Source organism: Pinus tabuliformis, chromosome 4_1 (assembly GCF_031772625.1).
Source record: "Pinus tabuliformis cultivar Carrire ecotype Pingquan chromosome 4_1, CPIR1, whole genome shotgun sequence".
NCBI lineage: Eukaryota > Viridiplantae > Streptophyta > Pinopsida > Pinales > Pinaceae > Pinus > Pinus tabuliformis.
Window position 1 is genome coordinate 290,268,997 of NC_142303.1, and position 16,593 is coordinate 290,285,589.

Here is a 16,593-nt window from a genome sequence, read left to right on the forward strand (position 1 = left end):
GGAGGAGGAGAACAGTGACGAGAACATGGAATACCAAGATCTGGATTAGATGTCTTAGGGCCCACTCGCTCTTCCAAGTATTTTACATAAGATGCCAAGACACCCAGAAAAGTTGTTGATGAAATATGACCTTGACAAGTCGATCAATGCAGAAGACCATTAGATGATTTTTACTTACACTTATCGATGCTCGAGGTACGTTATGACGATGTTGCATGTAGACTCTTTCCTTGTACCTTATATGGTAGAGCAATTGTTTAGTATCATAGTATTCCTGCAAATTCAATTTAGAATTGGAGGGGCTTTAAGAGGTTGTTCCTTGAAAATTCCGTTGATGATAAAACCCCAGCCATGTTATTAAAGGAGTTAGGGAATCTAAAGGTGGGGGCAAAAGAGAAAGTTAAGGATTTTAATTATAGTTTCAATCAAATATTGAACATATTTACCATGGATACGAATCCTGATGAGTCCATCATGATTGATTACTACACTTCTACCTTGTCGACAAGCATTTCACAATTCGAGAAGAGAGCTGTGAAAGAAAGTTTGGAATTTTGAAGAAGCCATCGTTGTTGAAAAGGAATTGCATGCGATTGGATTCATTGTCGATGACGAATCATCCAAAGACTCCAAGGAGATTGGAAAAAGGTCTCATACCTCTTCAAACAAGGCCAATAATAAATAAGTTATTGATCTTGAAAGCTTGACTAAGACCATCAAGTCTGTGTCCAATGAGTTGACAGAGTTAAAACAAAGGACTAGCTATACCACTTTCAACAGCAAGCCCCCCAAGTTCAAATTCCTGAGAAGGAATAACAACAACAACAACAATGTTGTGTTGAATGTCGAAAGCATGGGCATGGACCAATATTATTCTTTTCATCAAGAATATCATTCAAAAAGTATGTGCCCACAATGGAACCACAACATGAACGCTCTAGTTATGCACTATTGACACAACACTTTAAGATGAGTAGACTGAGAAAACTGAAGAAAGGGAAGAATCCGTTGTGAGTGAAGAGATTACGGGTATCAGACACGCAATGAATAATTTCAGTTGTGTGTTCATTGTTGAGAATAAATATTTTGAAGAACTACCATTGAATGAGGCCACAACTCATAAGAAAAATATTTGATACAAGTTGAGAAGTCAAAGGCATGTTCCTGAACAAGAGCGAATGAGGAAAAAAATAAAGGCACTCTTGTTAAGAAAAATCACACCGCCTATCAACCTAGCTCAAAACACTCAGGATAAGTCTAGAAACGTTGCCACAACAAAGAACACTTTTGCCAACAACAAAAGCAATTCCACCATTCCAGAAGTGTCAAACAAAGTCATGCCTCCAGACACTTCAGGAATGCCTATGACATATGAAACGTTGGACTACAATATAGTGGAAGACATGAAGAAATCTCACACAAATATTTCAATCTTTGAGCTTACAAGGATAACAAGCCAACGAGAATTACGTGTTCGAGCCCTTGCCCAACCTTCATCAAGTGAAAATGATACTTCTTCGCAAAAGGTGTCTGGCAAGTCTTCTAGTCCCCTAGAATTAGTTGTTAATGTTGTGACTCCTTCCTAGTCCAACTAGTGGAAATGACTTATGTATAGTAGATATTAGTAGTACTAGTGTAGGGTTTAGTTCTAGTATTTTTTTTATTTTTCGATTTTATGTTTTGATGGTTCAAAGACACAGGAGGGCTCTGGAGCTGGTTGTGTTTTAATAATCTTGCAACACAGAAAACACCTGATCTCTTGTTGCTTGGAATTCGAGTGCACCATTAACACTGCAGAATATGAAGCACTCATCTTGGGCCTACATAAAGCCATTGACCTAAAAGTTAGGGTTCTTAATGCAATAGGTGACTTTGATATCGCCGTACGACATGTATATAATACTATACATTGTATGTCTCCTAATCTTAAAAGTTATCAACAAGAGGTATGGCATTTAATTTTGCAATTCCAAGCTTTCAATATTGTTTTTTTTCCTAGAATACATAATGTGTCTGTGGATGCATTAGCAAATGTTGTTGCTAGGTTATCACCACTTAGGGATTTCTATTGAAATTCTTTGCAAGTCATTCATCCCTTATAACATTACTAATTTGAGTGTTTTCAATGATGAATAACAAATATTGCATTTCATGGCGAATGTTGATGTGTTCAAAGTTGCATCCATTAACAAAGACGAGCATAACAAAGCATTGCAAGATGTAGTACAAGAAAGCAAACAGAACCCCATGCCTGAGGGTGTGGTGTCACTAGAAAAGTTGTATGACTTGCATAATCGCTTTTGAGGATTGGTGACCATGAACACTCACAGTTCAACATTATCGCATGAACAAATTAATCATGGCACAGAAAATGATCTGAAGTTTATCAATCTCGGAACTTTCTGCACGCCTCAAGAGCGACAAGATTTTATCTACCTTTTCAATTAGTACCAAGATGTTTTCGCGTGGATGTATAATGACCTCAAAACTTATGATACATGAATAATCCATCACGTCATTTCAATTAAAGAAAGGGGCCAATCCGTTCCAATAGAAGCTACGGAAAGTTCATCCGATGCTTGAGCCTATGATTCAAAAAGAGTTAAGGAAGTTGTTAGATTCTCAGATCATTTATAAAGTGCGACATTCAATGTGGGTTTCAAACTTGGTCCCAATAAGGAAAAAGTCTGAGGAGATACACCTGTGTGTGGATTTTCGAAACCTTAATCGTGCATCAAACAAAGATAATTACACGGTGTCGTTAATGGAACAGATCTTACAGACAATATCAGGGTCATGAATGTTTTCTTTGGTTGATGGATTTTCAGGTTACAACTAGGTTCTAGTATCAGAACTTGACAGAGTAAAAACAACATTTCGAACGAAGTGGGGCATGTTTGCTTTCAGGAGAATGCCATTTGGGATGGTTAATGTTGATGCAACCTTCCAACATGTGATGGACATCACATTTCATGGTTTGATTGGTCAAAGCATGTTGGTGTATCTTGATGATGTCATAATGTTTTCTAAAAATAGATCTGACCACTTGCGCCATTTGAAGAAAATTTTTGAGCGATGTAAAAAATATGGGATATCTCTTAATCTCAAGAAGATATTTTTTGCAGTTTCCGAGGGTAATAGCTTGGGCCACATCATAGAAAAAAGTGGGATTAAAGTGGACCTTAAAAAGGTCAGGGCCATCACACAGATTGCCTTCCCAGTGAATAAGAAAGCCACGCAATCCTTCTTGGGGAAAATATTTTTTCTCTGCAAGTTCATCTCTGATTATGCTAAAATAGTGAAACTTGTGTAGGAGATGGTGAATAAGGATGCAATATACAAGAGGGATAAAAGGGAAAATGATGTATTTTCCCATATAAATCAAGAAATCGCAGAAGCACAAATTTGTACAGCCCAAATTTCATCAAGGATTTCCTGTTCTACACCTTTGCTTCTGATACTTCTCTTGTCATCGTGATTACATAGAAAGATGATCAAAATAATGAGCGACCTATATCCTTCATAAGTGCCAGCTTGAAAGGACTTGAGCTTAACTATCTTGCCATTGATAAACAAGCTTATGCGGTCTACAAGGCAGTGAAACACTTTCAACCCTATCTTTTGAAGAATCATTGTATTATCTTTGTTCCACACCCAACAATTAGATCGTTGTTTGTTCAACAAGAGTTAGGTGAAATAAGAGCGAATTGGATGACTGATTTACAGGAATATGATCTCTAATTTAAACTAGTTCGCACTATCAAGGGTCATGGTCTATGCCAACTAGCAATAGAAGTAGTGAATACACCATAACATGATTCATCTGGATGGGAGCAGGAGATGGAGATGTACAATGTAGAGTGAGCTCGCCCAACTAACATTCCAACCTCTTGGTACGTGGACATGAGACAATATCTTAAGCACGATACTATCCCCTCTGATTTATCAGCACGACAGAAGAGAGAAGTCACATTGAAATCTTTATCTTACAAGTTGGTACATGGAGTGATTATTAGAAGGCACCATAATGGAGCCCTGCTTAGATGATTAGAAGCACCAGATTTGGAAAAAGTGTTGCGTGACCTTCATGATGGACCAACCAGAGGACACTTCGTGTGTGATACCGTAATGCACAAATTCATGCAAGCCAGTGTTTATTGGCCTGCATTATTCAAATATGCTCACGCTTATGCTTGAAAGTGTCTGGTCTATCAGAAATGTGTCAACTGAGGAAACAAGTTAGTCAGCCCGTTGCAACCCATTGTTGTGGAAGAACCATTTCAACAATGGGGTTTGTATGTGTCAGTGATATTTTTACGAATTCATCGAAGAAGCATCCCTATATTCTCACTGTTGAAAATTGCAACAAGAAATGTTGAAAATTGCATCAAGAAAGATCCTGATTTAATTTTGTCCTTGAATTAAATTAGGAATAAAATTGTAATTCCACATCTCATGACAACTTGTATTAGTTAACTAAGTTAATTTGACTTAGTTGGCTCAGTTATTTCGAGTTGAGGGTCTAACTAGAGTCATGTAGAGTGTCTCCTACATTATAGGAGCCCTGGTTGAGTTTATTATGAGTTGTCATTAATTAAATCATTTTAACTGAGTTAAAGTTAGTTAAACTAGTTCCAACTGATGGAAGAACTAGTCGGAGGTCCAATAGTGTGGTTTTGCCTGATGTGTAATGTGGTGCTTCCTGAAGTGCAATGTGGTGCTACCTGAAGTAAAGTGTGGTGTTGCCTGAAGTATAGTGTGGTGCTGCCTGAAGTACAATGTGGTGTTGCCTGAAGTGCAGTGTGGTCCTGCCCGCAGTGTAGTGTGGTGCTGCCTACATTGATCAACCAATAAACTGAAGATTCACTCATAATTAACTCATGCATGTCATACTAGAGAAAGAACCAGTTGAGATTGGAGTTCAGGGACAATGTAGTATTAGTTGTATAATCGTTCGAATTATACAGATGGTGCATGCAGTCATATGGAGAGCCTAAAGGAACTGTGCAATTCAATGCAGGAAATTTCCCATTAAATATGGGCCTAATTCCTCATTGAATATCACAAGGAAATAGGAGCTTGAAAGGCTAGGAAATTGACTAAGTATTAGCCAGAGTTAGCCTAGGAAACAATGAGATAGATAGAGATAGTGTAGAGGTGCTCGGGCTTGAGAGAAGCATTGTAATATTCTCATATTTTCTGACTAATGCAATATACAGATAACATGGGTTTTTAGTTGTGGCTTTCCCTAGGAAATCATTGCGTAATGTGTTGATTGAATTCTTTCTCTTGTATGCTTCATGATTTCGCAATCGTTTAATTATTTCTGCTGATGAGTAGAGTAGATTCAAGTCTATTCTTTTAGCATATTACAATTAGCAGTTTGAATCTACAAGGAATTTCTACATGGTATCAGAGCAGAAATCATGATAGAAGAGAAGAATTTCAAATTGCAGATTGATGGAGCTCTATTTCAGGGAAGATCCAGAAGACCCTATGTGTAGACCTCTTAATGGAGCTAGAAGGTTGCTAGTCGGCAGATCAACGAGTCAATGTTTAGTGACACAAAAAGTTGTTGTGATCATTGACATTGGTAGATTGAGGAGCATATAGATTTACCATAGGGAAATTGAGACTCAGAGGGAGTCTAGTTTCAGACGGAGCAACCATACAGAAGCTAGTACTTCAGGATCTAGGGAGATCAGACTCATTATTGTAGTAGTTGCAGCAGCAGAGCAGTAGCATCAAAAATATGAGTAGATCAAATTTAGCTCATGCATTCAAAGCCTGGAAGAGAAAGGCAAAGGTTAGAGACTTGGTGGTCGAGAGGGAGCATGAATTACCTCTCAACACACATCCTCAGAAGAATCCTCAACAAGTTATGGAGTAGCCACAATTGGAGAAGCACAGAGGAGGTTGAGTGGAGACATCCACTCAAGCAGAGACCTCCAGTAGGGCGATGTGAGGAGAGGGAGCACATGCAGCCATACCTCCAAGTGGGCAGAGGGAGCACATGCAGCCATACCTCTAGGTGTGAGGTGGGGTGATGTGAAGCAATAGTCCCAAGAGTTATAGAAATTTGGGCAGGGTCCATTGACATGTTTTTGTCTCACAGATCATTACCTTGCTATGGGGGCCCACAATATTCAGTAGCAGGAGGATCAATGTCAATCAAATATTGAGGAGTGCAAAGTAGAGTTGACAACAGAGTAGGAGGCTGAGTAGCAAAGTCAGCAGTAGCACAATTTTCCCAGTAAACAGGGATCAGTGCTAGTTAGATACTGAGGAGTGCAGAGCAGTGTTGACAACAGAGCAGGAGGCTCAGTAGTTGACCTGATTTAAACAGAAACAGAAAAAATTATAGAGATAACCATAAACACAAAGATGTAGAGGAAATAATACTTCATTTCATTAATGTAAAATACTTAAATATGCTTACAAACATAAATGGAAATAAACCAGCTAGGGCGATGGTAACTTATCTATGAGAAGATATGTGGCAGCTACGTGCCTCTGAACTGTGTTACAATGAGGCTCGAAGGCCTATTTATTATTGAGAAACAATGGAAAACCCTAAACATCCAAAAACCTGACCCTAGAAGATGAAACGCCAAACTGTGGGCCCCATTTGGGTAAATTGGTACATCAAATTCCCGAGGTCGTAACTTTGGCATACGATCTTCGTTTGATGCGCACAATATCTCACTAGAAAGATCTATTCGAGAACTACAACTTTGGGAAGAGCAACATTGGCCCATGGACCCATGTTTCTCCCATTTTTCCCTAAAAACGTCGTTTAGGGCCTCAAAACGGCTCCAGAAGTTCAGGACCCGAAAAACTGCTAAAAATAGTAAACTATGCTACAATTAAGGAAACTGAAAAGCTGAAAGAAACAATGGTGGGGGTCCAAGTGGACTTCGTGGGTGGCCACCAATATCCACCTGGATCATTCCTTCCCCCTTAGGAAGCAATGGTCCCCATTGCGTTTAGTTCCTTCATGAGATGAGGAAACTTCTGCTGAACTTGGTCCCTGGTGAGCCACTTGCCCTAGTGAAGGAGTTGGCCTGCTTTGACAACTCGATACAGTTGGATATTCCGCTGGTGAGTGTGCTTGATCTGTGTGTCCATGATCTGATCAGTTGCAGCTTGTTCCATGCAATATGGATTTAACTCTGTGGGTGTGATTTGTTCTGCAATGTCTTATGTGTCTAGTGATGGTGGAAAGTATGATCGAAGGCGGTCCACATCGAACACTGGGTGCGGGCCAAGGAATGGGGGAATGTTGAGGTCAAATTCATTGTCTCCCACAACCTTGGTAATGGTGTAAGGACCATACCAGAGTGGTTTGAGTTTCCGATAGGCTCCGGTAAGGCGTTCCTTTTGCAAATGCAACTAGACTTTGTCTCCCACTCGAAACTTGTGTGGCACCCGATGTTAATCATGTCGCTGCTTGTACTTGGCATTTGATTTCTCCAGAATATCATGGAACTGCTGGTGAAGATGTTGGATGTGCTCAATGAAGCTGTTTCCCTTATCTGTTTTGGACTGGACATGAGCCGAATCTACGTGAGTGGCTGCAAATGGTATGGCCACATCAATGGGACATAGTGGCTAGAATCCCAAGCCCACCTGAAAAGGGTTGTGGCCAGTCAAGCTGTGGAGAGCCCGGTTGTATCTATGCTGAACATAGGGGAGGCTCTCGTCCCATGTGCGTGGATGCTTTGAGTTATACATGCACATAATGTGTACGATCATCCTATTGACAACCTCCGTCTAGCCATCAGTTTGAGGATGGAAGGCTGTGGACTTAGTGAGTTTGGTTTTCAGCATCGACCAGAGACTGGACCAAAATGTACTGAGGAACCTGCTATCTCGATCTGAGATGATAGACTGTGGGATCCGAAAGTGTACCCACACTCGTTCCAAGAAGAGTTTAGCAATGGCTTTTACTGTGATATTCTTCTTGTAGGCCGCCATAATGGCCATCTTCGAGAACCTGTCGATGCCACAAAAATATAGTCGTTTCCATGCTTAGTGGAAGGAAGGCCTGACATGTAAGCCATGGAGATGGATTCCCAAGGTCTACTCAAGGTAGGCAGCGGGGTATAGAGGCCTTGCTTCTTGATGGTCAGTTTGGCAATGGCGCAGGCAGTGCATGATCTGATGTACTTCCCGACATCCTGTCGAAGATTCGGCCAATAGAAATAGTTATACAATACTGCCACCATTTTCTCGACCCTTAAATGCCCAACAACGCGACTGTAGTGTGCTTCCCAAATCATCTTGGCACGCTTGCTTGAAGGAACACAAAGGTGACCTAGGTGGCATAACAAGGCATCCTGAAGGTGAAAATCTGGAACATGCTGACCCTCTAAGAGTGTCTGGTATGTGTGGCTGAATTCTGGGTCTCTTTTGTAGAGAAGTGGCCAATTAGAAGTCGCGTGCCCGCAAGAGTTGAGCATGGTGGTTAATGCCATGATCGGTGGTCGACTGAGGCAATCTGCAACATTATTGGTGCTGCCCTTCTTATACTTGATATTCAAATGGAACTATTGCAGGTATGTGGACCACTTCTGATGGTGATCATTCTGCAATTTCCTTTGGGTTTGTATGAACTGCAAGGGTTGGTGGTCTGTGTGGATGACCGTTTCCTTCCCCAAAATGTAATGCTTCAATTATCGGCAGGCCTAGACAATGGAATACATCTCTTTGTCATAAGTGGGATACTTCCAGACTGTGTCTGAAAGTGTCTCACTGTGATATGCCACTAGATGCCCGTGTTGAGTAAGGACTGCCCCAATAGCATAGTCAGATCTGTCTCCACCTCAAATGGTTGTTGCAAATCTGGTAATGCGAGCACTGGTGCCGGGCAGAGGCGATCTTTCAACTTTGTGAATGCCTTCTGTTGAGATTCAGACCAAGATAATTTTGCTTTCGCTCCTCACTTGGTGACTTGACTCAAGGGCCAAGTGATATGAGAAAATACCAACATGAACCTGCGGTAGAAGTTGGCAAGACCTAGAAAGTTGCGGAGCTCTATCAAAGTGGTTGGAGATGGCCAATCTCAAATGACTTGGATCTTGGCTAGATCCACATGCACCCCCTGTTCATCAATAATGTATCCCAAATACTAAACCTGGGTCATGCCAAAAGTGCATTTCTCCAAATTGGCACATAACTTGTGTTGCCGCAGTGTTTGGAGAACCTGTTGGATGTGGTGGAGGTGCTCTTCCCAACTCTGGTTGAAGATCAGGATGTCATCCAAGTATACCACTACAAATGAGTTGGTGAATGGCCGAAAGATGTCATCCATTAGCCTCACAAAGGTTGCAGGAGCATTCATCAATCCGAAAGGCATAACCAACCATTCGAAAAGGCCTTCCTTGGCTTTGAAGGCAATCTTCCACACATCGGAGGGTTCGATTGGTACCTGGTGATATCCTGACTTCAAATTGATCTTGTTGAAATATTTCCCCGCTTCAATTGGTCCAGGAGGTCATCAATCCGTGGGATCGGGTACCTATCACGAACAATGATCTTATTTAGCGCTCGATAGTCAACACTGAGTCTCCAAGTCCCATCCTTCTTCTGTACCAACATGATCAGGCTCCCACAGGGCGATGAACTCAGACGGATGTGACCTTTCTGCAGCAGCTCCTGAATCTGCCTCTTGATTTCATCGTTCTCCATAACAGAGTGCTGATAGATTGGCCCATTAGGCAGCGACGCGCCTGGGGTCATATTGATGGAGTGCTTGACCTGATAGTGCAAAGGAACCCCTACAGGGGAGGTGAAGATGTCCTTGTACTCCTTCACGACCTTGTCCATCTGTAGTTTTCATGCGGAGGGGCCCTGTCTAGAGGTCGTGGCCACCGTCTTCTTCTTTCCTTGAGGGCGTATCATCAGGAAAACAAATTTACCGGTTTTGGAAATGAGCTTACTGCATTGTTTTGCAATAACCAAAGAGAAGGTGGTAGGTGGTGCTACCTCCGGTATCTTGTACAACTTATTTCCCAAAGTAACAATAACAGCACAGGGCCTTGATTCATACACAACATGTTGCTTCCACAAGTATGGTTGTCTTAGTAAGACATCACAAACTTCAAGGGGAGCAATGTCACACAATACCTCATCCGTGAAGGGCTTGATGTTGTATGGAAGGCGACACTGTTGGCTCACGCGAAGATCCCTTCCTTGGTGAAGCCACCCGATGGTGTACGGTTGTGGATGTTCTATGGTCGGTAAGCCCAACCGCTTCACGACCTCTGCCGCAATGAGGTTCTTTTGGCTCCCGCTATCGATAATGACCTGTAACAAGGAGCCCTTTAACCACATCTGGGAGTGGAAGAGATGCTCCTCCTCCTCTGGATCTTCAAGTTCCTCCTTTGGGATCTTCGTGGTGACAACAGTGGTGTTGGGATCTGCATTGATAATCTGCTTCACTTTGTCATTCCCCTTGTCAGGTTTTGACTCAGAGTCAGAACATGCATCTGATTCTCAAACCTTTAGCTCAGCCACCAGTGAATGCTTGGCCCAACACTCACTTGTGTTGTGAGTGGAGCTCTTATGGAACTCACACCACTTTCCCGCGTCCTTTTTCGGCTTCGCGACGTTGTTCTTTGCTTGCAACTTTGGTGGGTTGTCTTGGGCTGTCCTGCCTTGGATTTGTCCTTTGTTCTACGGTTTGGGGGCACCTTTCCCTTGCTTCGGATTCGCAGATCCAAAGTCTCTCTTCTTATGTTTAAACTTTTGCTTGACCTTGATGGCATATCGGTATGTCGTGCCGAGCGAGGAGATGTTTAGGAATTCTATTTCTTCCTAGATGTACTTGTGCTGGGAGCCACAGTATTTGAGTACCAAATGCTGCTTTGAATCCTTGATACCCAACTTTGTGTGAAGGGTATGGAAAATATTGGTAAATTCTGACACGTCTTGGTCCCTTCCCTGTCGCAGCGTGGTCCACTTTATGTATTGATCCTCATAGCTTCCGATAGGGTAGTACTGCTCCTTGATGGCATACCATAATGAATTCCAAGTCGGTTCGACTAAAAATAGTGAGCTTGTACTTTCATCCTTCTGCTCGTAGTAGGTTTCCAACCAGCCCTTGACGTGGGGGGCTGCTTTGAGAAAAGCCAAAATAATCTTGTCTCGACTGGAAAAATCATGAACAAAAAATAACCCTCTAGCAGATTTAACCATTTATTGACGGCATCTGCACCTATCTGACCCTCGAATATGGGGATTTCAAAATTAACTTGTACCTTAAACAGTGTGGCATTTCTAGAGTAGCTGTTGGAAGCCGATGCGTCGCCTCTGGGTAGCCGCTGAAGGATTTGGGCAAAGTTGTCCATCATCGCGTTCCTTTGTCGCTCGAGGGCTTCTTCGAGCAAGATTTTGATAGGATCTCTTGCCCCCTTGTCTTTCTTTTCATTCGCCATGGGAAGCTGTCGAGATTTGCGAGGTTGGTCTTGCAAAGGTTCGACCAGTTCAAGCCCTAACTCCTTATATCCCGACCTCGTTGGGGACATGCAAAGAAAAACATAGAAAAAGCAGACCGCTCTGATACCATTGATCCAGATTTAAACAGAAACGCAACAAATTACAGAGATAACCATAAACACAAAGATGCAGCAGAGAAGAGATGTGGCAGCTACATGCCTCTGAACTGTGTTACAATGAGGCTCGAACGCCTATTTATTGTTGAGAAACAATGGAAAACCATATACATCCAAAAACCTAACCCTAGAAGATGAAACGCCAAACTATAGGCCCCATTTGGGTAAATTGGTACATCAACTTCCCAGGGCCGTAACTTTGGCATACGATCTCCGTTTGACGCGCACAATATCTCGCTAGAAAGGTCTATCCGAGAACTACAACTTTTGGAATAGAAACATCGGTCCATGGACCAATGTTGCTCCTAGTTTTCCCAAAAACGTCGTTTAGGCCCTCAAAACGGCTCTGGAAGTTCAGGACCCGAAAAACTGCTAAAAATAGTAAACCGTGCTACAATTAAGGAAACTGAAAAGCTGAAAGAACAATGGTGGGGGTCCAAGTGGACTTGGTGGGTGACCACCAATATCCACCTGGATCAGTAGCAAAGTCAGTAGCAACACAATTTTCCTAGTAGATAGTTGCAGATTGATTCAATGATTATTTTTATTTATTTTTTGGATGCTTTTCAGTTGGAGATGTTGTCGTAGCAACAACAACAATGAGAAGTGTTGCATGAATAACATTCCAAAGGTATTGGATCAGGGTAAATGTGAATCCCTTTCTTGTTGAGAGGGGGTGTTGAAAATTGCATTAAGAAAGATCTTGATTTAATTTTGTCCTTTAATTAAATTAGGAATAAAATTGTAATTCCATACTCATGACAACTTGTATTAGTTAACTAAGTTAATTTGACCTAGTTGGCTCAGTTAATTCGAGTTGAGGGTCTAACTAGAGTCATGTAGAGTGTTTCTGACATTATAGGAGCCATGGATGAGTTTATTTTGAGTTGTAATTAATTAATTCAGTTTAACTAAGTTAAAGTCAATTAAACTAATTCCAATTGATGGAGGAACTAGTGGGAGGTCTAGTACTGTGGTGCTGCCTGAACTATAGTGTGGTGCTACCTGAAGTGCAACACGGTGTTGCCTGAAGTACAATGTGGTGATGCTTGAAGTACAATGTGGTGATGAGTGCAGTATGATGCTGCCTATAATGATCAACCAATAAATTGAGGATTCACTCATAATTAACTCATGCATGTCATATCAAAGAAAGACCTAGTTGAGATTGGATTTCAGGGACAATGTAATATCAGTTTTATAATCATTTGAATTGTACAAATGGTGCATGTAGTCATATGAAGAGCCTAAAGGAATTGCATAATCCAATGGAGGAAAAATCTCATTAAATAGGGGCCTAATTCCTCATTGAACAACACAAGGACGTAGGAGCTTGGAAGGCTAGGAAATTGGCTAAGTGTTGGCCATAGTCAGCTTAGGAAAGACAGATAGAGATAGTGCAGAGGTTGCTTGGGCTTGAGCAAAACATTATAATCTTCTCATATTTTCTGACTAATGCAATATATAGATAACATGGGTTTTTAGTTGTGGCTTTTCCCAGGAAATCATTATGTAATGTGTTGATTAAATTCTTTCCCTTGTATGCTTCGTGATTTCGTGATCGTTTAATTGTTTATGCTTATGAGTAGAGTATATTCGAGTCTATGTTTTAGCATATTACAATTAGTAATTTGAATCTACAAGGAAATTTTACAGTCGCTGCTACAAATTACTTTACGTGGTGGCAGAAGCGGTTCCACTCAAGCAAGTGAATGGTCATGAAGTCATTCAATTCCTTAAACAAAACATCATTACTAGGTTTAGTGTTTTGACTTCACTTGTTTTTTACAATGCAACGTATTTTTCATCATTAAGGTTATATGATTTTGCATTGGAAAATGGCATTATACTAAAACACTCATCTAACTATTATCGTTGGAAAACAGTCTTGCTGAGTCAACCAATAAGAACCTCATTCATATCATTAAAAATATTGTTTTCTATGAAAAAAGGAACTAACACTTTGCTCTGAGGAATGCCCTATGGGCTGACTGAGTCACGCCTAAACCTTCTTTGAATATGTCCCCTTACTCCCTGGTATACAGAAAATAAGTCGTCTTACACATGAGCATCTATTTGCCTGTCCTTCAACTTTCACAAGAATATGAGGGTAAGCCATGCCTATATATTTAGAGTAGGATAAACACCCTTCTCAAACTACAGGAAGAAAGAAAGAAAGCTAAAGAAAAAAATTCTTTCCATCAAAGTCGTATTAAGAGATGGTTTGATAAGAAGTCCGCAGGGAAAAACAAATTCAATGTGGGTGACCTGGTGTTGAAGTGGGACAAAGCCCACGAAGACAAAGGTAAACATACTAATTTCCAATCCTTGTGGATTGGACTGTATACCATGCACGAGAAGCTTGGCCATCACACTTACCATCTCCAATCTTTAAATGGGAAGATTGACTCTCTTCCTATTAATGGCCAGGATTTAAAGCAATATTTTCAATGACGGTCTAGGGTTGTGCCCTACTTTATGTACATAGTATGTTCTTTTGTTGTTTGTTTTGTTTAGTCTTGCGTTGTTGTTTCCTTTTGTTTATGTAAATAAGTGTCATGTGTAAACATGATCTTTGGCTTCATTGCATGTGGCTGAAATGAAAAGAGTCTTGTGGCACTACAAAAATTGGCTAACCTTGTTGAAAATGCAACAAGATGATGGAGCTTAGTGAAAAGAAGTCGCCTTCACTAAGTGGGCCCGCAGGCTATTTTTGGCACAAAGTCTATTTTTAGACATATGGATCATGGTCTATGAGTTGCAGGATGCTATTTGTGGATGATTGGTCATGTTGGTAAAAATAGATGGACTTCTATTTTTATACATATGGGCGGAGTCTATTTTTAGACTGCCAGGCTAAAAATAGAACAGTCGAATATTATTAGCACTTAATAATATTTGGACTATAAACATTATCTTATCCTCTTGGAGCACTTCAGTTCGAGCTACGGATGTGGCACATGCAACTGCCAGAAGGAAATACGCTTTTCTTATGGGTTAGTTGAGCTATTGCATGATGGAATTCAGTTAGAACTCAGTGATTGAGTTTGGTGGAGTTGATTGAGGAGTTGATGGAGTTGTGTTCAGTTTGACTTAGTTGAACTAGTTGTATTTAGTCTAACTGCCAAATACACTAGTGATGAGTGATGTGAATTAATTATTAATTAATTCACTAATTATTAACTCATAAATCAACTAAAGAATACATCAGTTAACTCAGTGCATAGATAGTTCAGTGGAGACAAGTGTTAGAGGTGGAGACTACTATCAGTTGTGACTATAGTTGTGCATGAGATTTTCACAATCAATGATGGAGATTGCCAATGAGGATTGCGCAGTACAAGCCAAGGGAAAACGAGCTTGGATCATTCCTATTCTCATCTTGGATTGCGCAGTAGAGGCAGGCAGACAGCGGAGGAGATTTGAACTTGTGACTTGATTCAGATCTGAGCTAGTTTGTGTGTAGCAGGTGGAGATAGTACTGAGTACTTGTGAGGAGTATTGTACTATGTATTGTTACATGTTCTCTATCATTATAATATACAGATAGTTGGGGGTTTTCAGCTGTATGCTTTCCCCAGTACATACTGTGTTGATATGTGTGATTGATGTTTCAATGTGCGCATGCGATTGTTTCTTAATTCTGCAAAATTGATGATCAACGTAGAGGAGGTTATGTATTATGCATGCATTCCGCAAATAGTGTATAATCGGGATAATCTCTGTGAATAAGTGTTATATTATTCAAAATTTCTACAAACCTCCAATCCTTCTTCTTTGTTTTGGTTACACCTTTTGGTCAATGATGTTCTGACGGAAAATATGATCCTTGCATAAGGAGAGCTTTGTGTTGAGCCATGATATCTGTGTCTATTTAGGAAACCTTACACTGGCACTTGGTTCTTTATGTTTCGGTGTTTTCCACGATTATCCAATCAAGCAGAGAAGTACAAGGGGAAAATCTAAATGAGCAAACCAAAATTAGAGGTCTCACATATGCTTCTATAAAGGTACAATCTATTATTCTCTCAATAAGTCGGGATCCCTCTTTCACCTGTGAAATGAATAAGTTCCTATGCACAATCCTATATATAAAATACATAAATAAAGGGCAAAAAAAGGGAAAGGCTTCTTGTGTAAGGAAGTGAAGCAAGCAACTATGTCGGGGTACTGTCCAGGCTCGTTGGCAGCAGAGCAATGTTTGTGTTCCTGTAGTGACTCCATTGGGGTATTGTCCAGGCTTGCTGGAAGTGGAGCAACACCAGAGATGAAAAACTATAGTTTGAAAATCTAAATCTCACAAACTATAGTACCCTTTCCTTATTCAAAACATTGAGATATTGTTGGTATTATGTTTATTTTTAACTGAAAAAGGACAGAGGGGACTATGTTTATTCATGGGGTAAGTGGGGAAACCAAAGTGATGTGAACGATGAATCAATACTCCCTGAAGAACTAGACAATGCATAAAAGAATCAACCAAGGCAGAGAAGATGGAATTTTAACAGTGTGTCACCAAGCATTGTCGTTGTTAGAGCACCCTCCCAAATTCTGGCCTACAACCATATTTTGAAGCCTACTTTGACTTTGAATGTTGTTGTTGCAAATATTAAGAGTTAGTGCATATGTTTTCTCTAAGTTTTCTAGTTCCGTTTGTGAAAACATTAAAGTGTCATCTTCTAGGATGTTAAGTGTCACACATTGAACACAAGCTAGTTTTGGTGTGTTTAGGGGGGTAATTCTTGTGCAAATGAGTTGTTATTATCATGAAAACATATATCACACTCATTTCCAAACTTTCAAGTGCTGTTGCACAAGTGTTGTCACGATCATCGCAAAGTGTATCTTTGGTGTTGCACTTGGTGTGATTCATCACAGAGTTCGCTTTGAGGAAAGTATGTTATCCATGTGTTATGAGTGTTCCTTGTTGTGTCATAAAGTAATATAAGTATGTATTCTTAGCACTGCGTAATGCACA